The following is a 12,909-nucleotide window of genomic DNA, read 5'->3' as shown; positions in this document are numbered from 1 at the left end:
TTTCTTTATTTTAACAAATTCTCTTCCATCATTGTAATCAGCATGTTTAAGTTGGATACACTTTTTAAAAAATGATCTCAAAAGAGAGCAGAAGACTGTGGATGCTGTCATTTCTGGACAAAATATACAAAACCCCTGGATTTCTCCAAATTTTAGCTATGGACCTCTAGTTTTGAGCTCTTCGCTATGATGACAGAGTCTATTCTTTCCAAAGTCTCTGCTTTCCACTGCTGCCACTTCTGTCCATAGCCTTTGTTACTCTGTCAGTTCTTCCTTTGCTAAATTTAAAACTGAACAATGAGGTCACCCAAAAGACCCTTTTCCTAAGACTTCTGAAAGCTAAGACTCTTTTTTATGTTCAAACTGTGTCTCAAATTCAGTTCTTACAATGACATTATGACATTTTCAATAAAATTAAAAATAGCTTGCCTGGAATTTTATATTGAATCTTAATAAGACATGTATCTCATGGTATTTTGATTTTGGTTTTGAGAAAATTTTTGTTAAACAGAAGTCTGATTTTTATCTGGGTACACTTTTCTCTGAATAGATCATTTCAGTAGATCAGAGATTTTTACAAAAGATATGTGGGGCTATAGATTTCTCAAAGAGATGTACACATGCATTATTTCTTGGAGTTTTTCTTGAATGACTGTCCTACTTTGGGAAAGTATTTCATCTTACACTAAAGAAAATATGATTGTGCTTCCTAGTAATGCCCTAAATTTTTATGCACAATAGAAAGACAAATGACTTTTTCAGAAGCGACACTGAGTTACAAAGAGAAACAGGCTTTTCCCTTTGGGTTATATCAAAATCCGGGATCTATAAACCTCATACCTGACACATTCAGTAGAGTGAACATGTGGCTAGATACAGTTTAGGCCTGTCTGTCTAATGGATTCAACAATTGTTTGCATTTGATCAGCCATCCTAGGGAAACACTAATTGCATTACTTTTAAAAAATGGAAGAGGCTTAGGTTAATGCATTTCAGCTTTCAGCTTTATCTCTCTCTTCAAAGGATTCAGAAGTCCAACTATTGTCAAGATTTAATGCTTATGAAATATTATAAGATGTATGAAACCCCTTTAATTTAAATGAGACAGGGGTAGAAATGGGTCTTATCTCATTTCATTTCTAGTTTCTTTTTTTTGTGTGTGTGTGGGGTGGTCTTATCTCCTAATGTGACACTCCCCTTTAACTGTGGAACTCTGAAGAGTGATATCCAAGTCTTAGAATAAAACATTCTAGGCTTGGTATTATGTGCAATTAAACTTAAATATATTATTCTTTGGTGTGTATCTAAGTGGTTTCTCATGCTCAACAAACGTAGACCTAACTGAGATGAGTTAATAAGCTTGGGATTCCCTTAGTATATTATCTAAGGATTTGAATCTGGGATCTGAATGGGATTTCATGGGATTTGAATCTGCATTCATCAGTGGAAAGTATATCCCTATTTGAGATGATAAAGACTAAAACAAAGCTCTTTTTATATTTCTGTTTGACAATATAGTTATGGTAAATTAAACTCAACAATTATTTTGTATTGATTGAATATTGGATGAAATTATAGGTCATTATAGGTGGACAGAAGCTCAGTTATGCATGATGTGGGTGTATTTATATACACAAACTGAGATAAGCAGAAGTCAACTGATGTGATCAACACCAAGTTTTGTAAGTAAAAATAATTTAAATTTCATCTTCTTTCTAATACACATGATTATTTATTTTTAGCTCAGAGTGCTAATAATATGATTATTGCATCTATATTTATTGAGCTATGCATTTTGCTATACAAGATGATATTGTGTGAATTTTTATATATTATCTAACAAGAATTTGTTAATAACTTTTATGCAAGATATGCTAAATGATAGGCAAATTAATTAAGCAATCATCACCCAAATCTAGTCCATATGAGAGAAGGCTAAAGGGCTAATAGAAGGCTTATTGATTGACTGATGTGAGTAGAGAATGCTAAACAATTTCCTTTCCCTTTCCATTCTTGCACTCACATCTACCTCCAAGCCAAGTAAAATAGCATCAAGACAAGTCCTTGAGATTTGGGGAATGATGATATCCAAGAGGGAAATCTGCATTTTATCCCTGGGTCAAAGCCTGATAAGCTTCAGAAACTCTTACATTGACTCCTTGCATAGAATATAAGGGAATTATCAATAAAAACTGGCATATGTCCTCAAAATTTGAGAGGCCTAGAAACTGCTGTCTGACTCTCTCCTGGAAAATTCAAAATGCACAGACTGGCTGTATCAGCTTTCAATGCATGGAAAGAAATGAGTACATAAATAAGTCTGGTTTGCTCTTCCAGATTGTGATATTTTTTCTTTTGGGTAAACCATACACACAATGAAGAAGATAGTCAGGCTTAACTTATCTGGAAAATATCCCACCAAACAGGGTTGGCTGATGAAGTAAGGAACCTAAGGTCATAGACTCTGGTCAAAAGCCGAGTTAGAATTACAAGAGTACAACTATGAGGAATAATGTGTACATCAAGGAATAGCTGAGAAAAGAGGGCCTAGATTAAGGATATCAAAAGAAAAGAGGGAAACTTTTTTCTTCATTGAGGACTTTTGAACCAAGAGTCAGTCTGGAATTTAACTAAAAGAAAATTTTTGAAATGAATTATTTGATTTATAATAATAATAATTAATTTTTAATACTGAAAGATAAAGCTGTTATAATATTTCAAAACTAATGGGTAAAAGTATAGAATATCTGGCCTGATATAATCCAAGACAGGGAAAAGGTGATCTCAGTAGGTTTGAGGATAGTAGTGAGAGAAGTATGAAGCAAACTTAATGAAACAATGGGCAAAATGTATCTCCAGAAACTTATTACTAAAAACAACTAAAAATATTTGAAAAGATAAAGTTTTATACCATATAATTTAATAGAAGTTTCAGTATTTTTAAAATGTCAGCTTTCCCCAAACATCACAGCTTCAGTGAAATCCTATCAGGAATTGTGCAAAGCATTTTATTTTTTGACTGTTTGTTTTTTAAATTCCAAACTCTGATTTTAAAATGAATATATAAAGTCAAAGGACTAAGAATAGCCAAGACAATCCTGAGGAAGGATAAAGTTGAACTTCTACTATCTCATTTTGTATAAGTTAGATAACTTTGTGTAAGATGAAAGATTATGACAATGTACTGCTAGCAAGGGTAGAAAATAGACCAACAAAACAAACTGACTTTATAGCAAAGCATCACTGGAGTACAATGGAGAAATCAGAGTGTTTTAAATACAAGTATTTAATTAAATAATTATTAAACATAAACCTTGATCATGTTCCATACATAAAGAACTATTCTAAATGAGTTTAAATCTACTAGAAACTACTAAAAGTAAACTTAGCAGTATATCTTGCCCATTTTGGCAAGGCATATATATGGAAGAGAAATCTTGGGCATATACTCTATCTACCTTGAAGTGGATAAATATTAAACAGAACACACAAACACACACAAGTACTAACCATACATAAGAACTCTAATGAACTAAACTAAATAAAAGCTAAGCCATCATTTTTATTAAAATATTAAAGATTGAAAATTTAAGTAATGTCAGCTCTTTGAAGAGCAGCTTAGTCTACTGTCATTGTTTCAGATATAATAATATTAAGAGCTATAATGTTAACTGATTTATCAACATCAACTACCTAATCATAGCTAACTTTGATCTAGACCTGCTTAGTGCCTTTCACTAGTCTATTTCCTAGATTATCATCATAAAAGTAATGAAACGAAGAAGGAATCAAACGTATCTGTTCCAAAAATGGTTAGCTTGGGAACTAGTATTATAATAGTACTATGATTAAAAAAAAATGTAGGGAGGAAGGGAAGTCAGTTTGGTACAAGAGATAATGAGCACAGCTTTAAACATATGGAGTTTGAAGTGAGAACAAAAACAATACCTCATGAATACACAATATATTTAGGGCTTACTCAATGTCTTAGCACGTAAAGAATCCACCTGCAGTGCAAGAGACATGAGTTAGATCCCTGGGTCAGGAAGATCCCATGGAGGAGGGCAGGGTAACCCTTTCCAGTATTCTTGTCTGGAGAATCTCACAGACAGAATCCTACCTGGCGAGCCATGGTGCACAGGGTCACAAAGTGTGAGACATGGCTGAAGTGACTGAGTATGCACACCTAAAGCATATTTAGATTTTTACAAAGGAATTTGTCATGAGATATAATTTTTAGAATAAATGTAATTACTGAATTGGTAAAGATTGATTATCAAGTGATAGAGTTACTGTAGAGAAAAGGGAACAAATTGCTCACTGACCATTTTAGTAGGTAGAATAAGAGATGTAAATAACAAATGGAAGAAATTAGAAACATAATAGTAAATATAAGAAACTTTAATGCCATGGACAGGAAAATTTCAAGAACATAAATAACAGAAGTGACATAAATTAAAGAAATATTCAGAGTAAACTTATTCAAATACAGTCATCTATAACCCCAAAACATTTGATTTCTCGAAGCAGGCTTCATGAATTTTGGTATGCCCAAAGGGGAATATACGGGGAAAAAAGCACCAGTGAAAAAGGATCACATGATACTTTAACAAGGAAAAAATACATACATTTCTTTTCACATTTTCTATTTAATTACTTTTCTTTACTCAGTTTATTACCTTGATGTTCTCTAGTAATGTCTATATGTTCATGTACTCTCTAATATAGTAGACAAAGACAGCAATAATCAGTTCAGTTCAGTTCAGTCACGCAGTCGTGTATGACTCTTTGTGACCCCATGGAGTAAAGAACACAAGGCCTTCCTGTCCATCACCAACTCCCCAAGTTTGCTCAGACTCATATCCATTGAGTTGGTGATGCCATCCAACCATCTCATCTTCTGCTGTCCCCTTCTCCTCCTGCCTTCATTCTTTCCCTGCATCAGGGTCTTATCCTTTGAGTCAGTTCTTTGCAGCAAGTGGCCAAAGTATTGGAGTTTCAGCTTCAGCATCAGTCCTTCCAATGAACACCCAGGACTGATTTCCTTTAGGATAGAGCAGTTAGATCTCCTTGCAATCCAAGGGACTCTCAAGAGTCTTCTCCAACACCACAGTTCAAAAGCATCAATTCTTCGGTGCTCAGCTTTCTTTGTAGTCCAATACTAACATCCATACAACACTACTGGAAAAACTATAGCCTTGACTAGATGGACCTTTATTGGCAAAGTAATGTCTCTGTTTTTTTAATATGCTGTCTATGTTGGTCATAACTTTTTTTCCCAAAGAGTAAGCATCTTTAATTTTATGGCTGTAATTATCATCTGCCATGATTTGGGAGCCCCCCAAAAATAAAGTATGCCACTGTGTACACTGATTCCCTATCTATTTGCCATGAAGTGATGGGACCAGATGCCATGATTTTAGTTTTCTGAATGTTGAGCTTAAAGCCAACTTTTTTACTCTCCTCTTTCACTTTCATCAACAGGCTCTTGCTTTTGCCATAAGTGTGGTGTCATCTGCATATCTGAGGTTATTGATATTTCTCCCAGCAATCTTGATTCCAGCTTGTGTTTCATCCAGATCACCATTTCTCATCATGATCACTGCATATAAGTTAAATAAGCAGGGTAACAACATACAGCCTTGACGTACTCCTTTCCCAATTTGAAAGTAGTCTGTTGTTCCATGTCCTAACATGGAACAGTTCTAGCAGTTAACTGTTGCTTCCTGACCTGCATACAGATTTCTCAAGAGGTGGGTCAGGTGATCTGGTATTCCCATCTTTTCCAGAACTTTCCACAGTTTGTTGTGATCCATGCAGTCAAAGGCTTTGGCATAGTTCATCTGCAACAAGTCAGATGAACATTTAAATCTTTAACTTTTAATATATTGAATTATAAATATTTTTTACATATGATGAATCAGTTTAATCAACAATGTGCTTTTGATTATTTTTTTCTAATGGAAAATTACTATTATTTTTCTTTTCCTTGATTTCTGCTTTTACATTGTTTTTCCCTTCTACTTTCATTGGATTTATTTTCAGTGAGGATATTGGTCTTATTCCAAAACAACATTTCACAATTAGAAGCTGAAAACTTCTTCAACATTTTTTGTTTAAAATTACAGGCAGTTAGTGAACTGCTTACCTTGGAATTAAAGGACGACAGGTTTTAAGACTAAAATGTCCTAACAAGAATGAAAATGAGTAAAATGTGTTAGTTGTATATAATTTTCTTATTAGTCATTCTGTAGATGTGAGTATCAGTGTACACAGTTCCATAGGGAAGGATATTGTTCTTACCAGATTTTATATGTATGCATACTACTATATGATAAATGGATACTAGAAACTGAAATTTTATGTTTTGAAAGTTTCTTTGTCTTTGTTATTATCTTTTTATGGCCTCTAGGTAAAAATATTATTTTGTTTGTATAGAAATTTGCTTGAGTTTACAGATGGATTCACATACATTTTTGGAGAGAAAATTACCATGTCTCTAAGATTTTATAGTCAGCAAGTGGTAGAGGTAAGACTTAAAGCCAAGCCAATCTAAATCTAATGACTTCTTTGATTTTCTAATTAACTCCTTTGTAGTGTGTTTTTCTTTTGTTTTTGACATGGAGCTATTGCCATCTAACATCTGTCCATGTATTTTCCATCATCAATTGAAAACTTTTGCATGTGGCTCATAGTACCTAAGCTTCCACCATTACCATCATCCAAGGCAACATCAAAAGTTATGCTAATTATAAAGTAAAATGCAAAAATTATGCTTGGTACTTTTACCAATTTTAACTTCCAATGTTCTTAATTTCTATTCTAATTCTACTGCTAAATTTCAATACCTCATCTTGAAACTTGTCTATAGATGAAGGTGTACCAACTTCAAAATTATGAAGTCCAGAACCATAATATTTGCCTTCAATTACAAACAGTTCTTGCTCTCAACTATTTCATTTTTAATAATTCTATTATTATTACAAATAATTATTTCTAAGCTCTTGTCTATTTCTATATACCATCACCTTTATATAACATGACCTTTTCTTACCTATCCAGGACAGATGTCATAACACAACTTCGCAACACCTCATTTAAAGTCAGTGGCAAAGTAATTACATTCTCTGCTAAACTAGGAATTAGTGACCATGGTTTGCTTTAAAACCTTTTTTATCTTCCATGATATTTTTACAAGTTTTTGAACTACCTTCATTTATTTTCCTTAACATTATTCAGTTCAGTTTCTCAGTCCTGTCTGACTATTTACAACCCCATGGCCTGATGTAGATCAGGCCTCCCTGTCCATCACCACTCCCAGCTTGCTCAAATTCATGTCCATGGAGTCAGTGATGTCATCCAACTATCTCATCCTCTGTCATCCCCTTCTCCTCCCACCTTCAATCTTTCCCAGCATCAGGGCCTTTTCCAATGAGTCAGTTCTTTGCATCAGGTGGCCAAGATACTGGAGTTTCTGTTTCAGCATCAGTCCTTCCAATGAATATTCAGGGCTGATTTCTAGGACGGACCGGTTGATGTTCTTCTTGTACAAGGGGCTCTCAAGAGTTTTTATCCAACACCACAGTACAAAAGTATCAATCCTTGGTGCTCAGCTTTCTTTATAGTCCAACTCCCACATCCATACATGACTACTGGAAAAACTACAGCTTTGACTAGATGGACCTTTGTTGTCAAAGTAATGTCTCTGCTTTTTAATATGCTGTCTAGGTTGGTCATAACTTTTCTCCCAAGAAGCAAGAGTCTTTTAACTTCATGGTTGCAGTCACCATCTGCAGTGATTTGGGAGCCCAAAAAAATAGTCTGTCACTGTTTCCATTGTTTCCCCATCTATTTGCCATGAAGTGGTAGGACCAGATTCCATGATCTTAATTATCTGAATGTTGAGTTTTAAGCCAACTTTTTCACTCTCCTCTTTCACTTTCATGAAGAGTTTCTTTAGTTCTTCTTTGCTTTCTGCCATAAGGGTGGTGTCATCTGCATTTCTGAGGTTATTGATATTTCTCCAGGCAATCTTGATTCCAGCTTGTGCCTCTTCCAGCCCAGCATTTCCCATGATGATCTCTGCATATAAGTTAAATAAGCAGGGTGACAATATACAGCCTTGACGTACTCCTTTCCCAATTTGGAACAGGTCTGTTGTTCCATGTTCAGTTCTAACTGTTGCTTCCTGATCTGCATACAGGTTTCTCAAGAGGCAGGTCAGGTGGTCTGGTATTCCCATCTCTCTCAGAATTTTCCACAGTTTATTGTGATCCACACAGTCAAAGGTTTTGGCATAGTCAATAAAGGAGAAGTAGGTATTTTCCTGGAACTCTTACTTTTTTGATGATACAGTGGATGCTTGCAATTTGATCTCTGGTTCCTCTGCCTTTTCTAAATTCAGCTTGAATTTATGGAAGTTGATGGTCCATATACTGTTGAAGCCTGACTTGGAGCATTTTGAGTATTACTTTGCTAACATGTGAGATGAGTGCAATTGTGCAGTAGTTTGAACATTCTTTGTAATTGCCTTTCTTTGGGGTTGGAATGAAAACTAACCTTTTCCAGTCCTGTGGCCACTGCTGTGGTTTCCAAATTTGCTGGCATATTGATTGCAGCACTTTGACAGCATCATCTTTTAGGATTTGAAATAGCTCACCTGGAATTCCATCACCTCCACTAGCTTTGTTCATAGTGATGCTTCCTAAAGCCCACTTGACTTCGCTTTCCAGGATGTCTGGCTCTAGGTGAGTGATCACACCATCGTGACTATCTGGGTCATGAAGATCTTTTTTGTACAGTTCTTCTGTGTATTCTTGCCACCTCATCTTAATATCTTCTTCTGTTAGGTCCCTCTTTATTGTGCCCATCTTTGCATGAAATGTTTCCTTGGTATTCTCTTTCCTTGGTATCTTCTTGAAAAAGTCTCTAGTATTTCTCATTCTATTGTTTTCCTCTATTTCTTTGCACTGATCACTGAAGAAGGCTTTCTCATCTCTCCTTGCTATTCTTTGGAACTCTGCATTCAAATGGGTATATCTTTCCATTTCTCCTTTGCCTTTCACTACTCTTCTTTTCACAGGTATTTGTAAGGCCTCCTCAGACAGCCATTATGTCTTTTTGCCTTTCTTTTTCTTGGGGCTGGTCTTGATCCCTGCCTCCTGTACAATGTCATGAACCTCTGTACATAGTTCTTCAGGCACTCTGCCTATCATATCTAATCTTTTGAATCTATTTCTCACTTCCACTGTATTATCATAAGGGATTTGATTTAGGTCATACCTGAATGGTCTAGTGGTTTTCCCTACTTTCTTCAATTTAAGTCTGAATTTGGCAATAAGGAGTTCACGATCTGAGCCAGAGTTAACTCCCGGTCTTGTTTTCACTTGCTGTATAGAGCTTCTCCATCTTTGGCTGCAAAAAATATAATCAATCAGATTTCGGTACGACCATCTGATGATGTCCATGTGTAGAGTCTTCTCTTGTGCTGTTGGAAAAGGGTGTTTGCTCTGACCAGTGTGTTCTCTTTGACAGAACTCTATTAGCCTTTGCCCTGCTTCATTCTGTACACCAAGGCCAACTTGGCCTGTAATTCCAGGTACTTCTTGTCTTCCTGCTTTTGCATTCCAGTCCCCTATGATGAAAAGGGCATCTTTTTAGGGTGTTAATTCTAGGTCTTGTAGGTCTTCATATAACTGTTCAACTTCAGCTTCTACAGCATTTCTGGTTAGGGCATAGACTTGGATTACTGTGATATTGAATGTAACATTATTATTTACCTACTTTGAGACTTCATCCTTTAATCATAACCTAAATTTTTATATTTCACAGATTTTCTAATTTTGTTTTATCTCAATAATCAGTTCAGTTCAGTTCAGTTGCTCAGTTGTTTCCAACTCTTTGTGACCACATGAAATGCAGCATGTCAAACCTCCCTGTCCATCACCAACTCGCAGAGTCCACCCAAACCCATGTCCATTGTGTTAGTGATGCCATCCAACCATCTCATCCTCTGTTGTCCCCTTCTCTTTCTGTCCTCAATCTTTCCTAGCATCTCAATAATAATGGTAAATAAGTAAGTAAAATATCTATATATATATATGTTATATATATATATATATAATGTATAGTGGGTTTAGTCAATTCAAATGCTCCCTTGTCAAGCTCTCTTCACCCCTAAACCCGATATCTGTATATCAGAATTAATCATTGGCTATCTATGTGAAATGGGTATCTCACATTTACCTCAAACTCATTATCTTTTGTTGCATACGTATTCACACCAGAGATATATGAACTTGGTGAAAATCACCATTGGCCTGAGTGCTCAAGTCAAAGAACTACATGTCACCATCACCATTATGTCTTGGACATTAGCAATGGTATTCTAGTCTTTTAACTGTTATCTCTGTCTAATGCAAAATTTTACATCTACATTTCCATTTCATCTGCCATTGTACACATCTTTTAAAAACTTAAGATCTTTTGTGGTTGTTCATCCACTAAATTATGTCCAACTCCTTATGAATCCATGGAATGTAGCATGCAAGGCTTCTCTGTGCTTCACTGTCTCTCAGAGTTTTCTCAAATTCATGTCCATTGAGTCAGATGCTATCTAAACATCGTATCCTCTGCCATCCCCTTCTCCATTTGCCTTTAATCTTTCCCAGCATCATTGTCTTTTCCAGTGAGTCTTCTATTTGCATTAGGGTACCGAAGTATTGGAGCTACAGCTTCAGCATCAGTCCTTCCAGTGAATATTCAGGGTTGATTTCCATTAGGATTGACTGGTTTGATCTCCTTGCAATAAAACTTAAGATACTGTCTACTTAAAATTGTTCAATGGTTTACTTCATTACAGGTAATATTTCAAATGTCTTAATTAGTATGGCATACACGTCCCTGTAATTGGAACCTTACTCAGCTCATTTCAGTAGCAATTCTGAAAAATGCCTAACACGTTCTCTCATAAGCAGCCATTCATTACAAACACACTTTTCATAATTCATCAACATATAACTAAAATATCAACTTCTCTATTAAGTTTTATAAACTTCTCCTTCACAGACAGTTTTACTGGGCTTATACTTTCACATTCCCTCATCATGCTTAACTAATTTCCATTCACATTTAGGTAATAATGATAGAAATGTGCTTTTGCACTTGCTTATCTACCTATGTATTCAAATAGTACCTACCATTGTTTTTAAAGTCACGAATGCAGAATAAGATGCCAATTGAGAAGAAAGAAAAATATATTAAAAAAACTTTTTTTTTATAGTATTTACAAACTAGTTTATAGAGATAATAAGAAATTCTATCCAATAATGGTGAGAAAATGAATTCCTAGCCCCTAGAATATGAATACTTTGAGTGATGCAATTAGTATGATTACTCAAAAATTTCTAGCTATAAGAATTATAGATAAAATAGTTAAAGTAAGACACATTAAGCATAATGATTTTGATGTACTAATGATGATATTTTGGTTTTGGTCTTAAGTGAAAAGTAAGTGATTTGTAAAATCATTTCATTTGATGAATATTGGGTGGTGGCACTTTCTCATCTAAATTCTAACTTAATTTATTTGACATAAGTATACTGGAAACATTGTAATTAAACTAATTGTAAGAATTGAATTGCTGACCAGTAGAAGTTGAGAAATATATGAACTAAAATAAAGTAGCCTTTTATGAGAACTAAATTCTCCCATAGCTTTTACAATATGTTATATGTATATATTTTAACTCTTAATAATGATTACTAACAACTACATGATTTAAGAGTTACTTTGCCTAACATTTGAAAGTACAAGTTAAGTATTTTAGTTTTGTTTTTCATTTGAATTCACAATCCTACTAGGTCTGAATAAAATAAAATAAAAAAAACTACAGGTTTCATGATACATAAATGCTTTTGATGTTTCTTTAAACTTCTACACAAAAAGCTATTGGTGCCAAATCTATGTGTCAATAACAATAGAGTTATAAGTGAATTCTTAAATACTGACATCTGGGCATTTGGCATCAAATTTTATGTTTATCTGAAATCAGCAAGTTAGATATGAGTAAAGATTCAAAATCACTGAAATAAATTCTGTGGAAGTGTAACCCAGCTGTCAACAGCAGACAGGGTCACAAGATGCCTGACTGAGCTGGAATGCAGAAATTGAGAAATGAGCAGCTGAGTTGAAAATGAAAATGCTATGCTTTCTTAGAGGCAGAAACCCAAATATGACATAGTGATAAGCTCTGAAAGTGGGATCTGAGGAAGTACTGATTTTTTACATTGGGCAACTGTGCTGCCTTCCATTTGTGACATGAAGTTAACATTGAAAATGAATTCCACATGCTACAATATAAGCCAAAATTTTAAAGCCTCTTTGAAAAGCATCATTGGATAAGAATAGAGGCCAATGACAAATTTATTAAAAGGAAAAAAAAAAATAGAGGCCAAGGAACAACAATAAATATAAGTGTATGGAAAGATAAAAGTTCTGGCCAATTGAATATGTCCAAAAACCCAAATATGATTTCTATTGATCAGTTGTTCAGAACAAGAGGGAAAGAAGTAAAAATGAAATACATATCAAAATAGTATTGATTTACTACTGTGTTTAATATTTGAGTGAGTGAGTGAAGTTGCTCAGTCGAGTCCGACTCTTTGCAACCCGTGGACTGTAGCCTACAAGGCTCCTCTGTCCACGGAATTTTCCAGACAAGAGTACTGGAGTGGGTTGCAAATGATGCTTAACACTGTATTTGGTAGAAATCAGTTTATGATATTTTCGTATAGTTTTTATGCACAACTTTTTATGCATGTTTTAATATGCACAACTATAATGTAAAATCTCAAATTTACCTTAAATACTATTTCTCATACTCTCATACTCTCTTAAATACTATTTCT

Source organism: Oryx dammah, unplaced genomic scaffold (assembly GCF_014754425.2).
Source record: "Oryx dammah isolate SB20612 unplaced genomic scaffold, SCBI_Odam_1.1 HiC_scaffold_18, whole genome shotgun sequence".
Classification (NCBI taxonomy): Eukaryota; Metazoa; Chordata; class Mammalia; order Artiodactyla; family Bovidae; genus Oryx; species Oryx dammah.
This window is presented reverse-complemented; position numbering follows the sequence as displayed.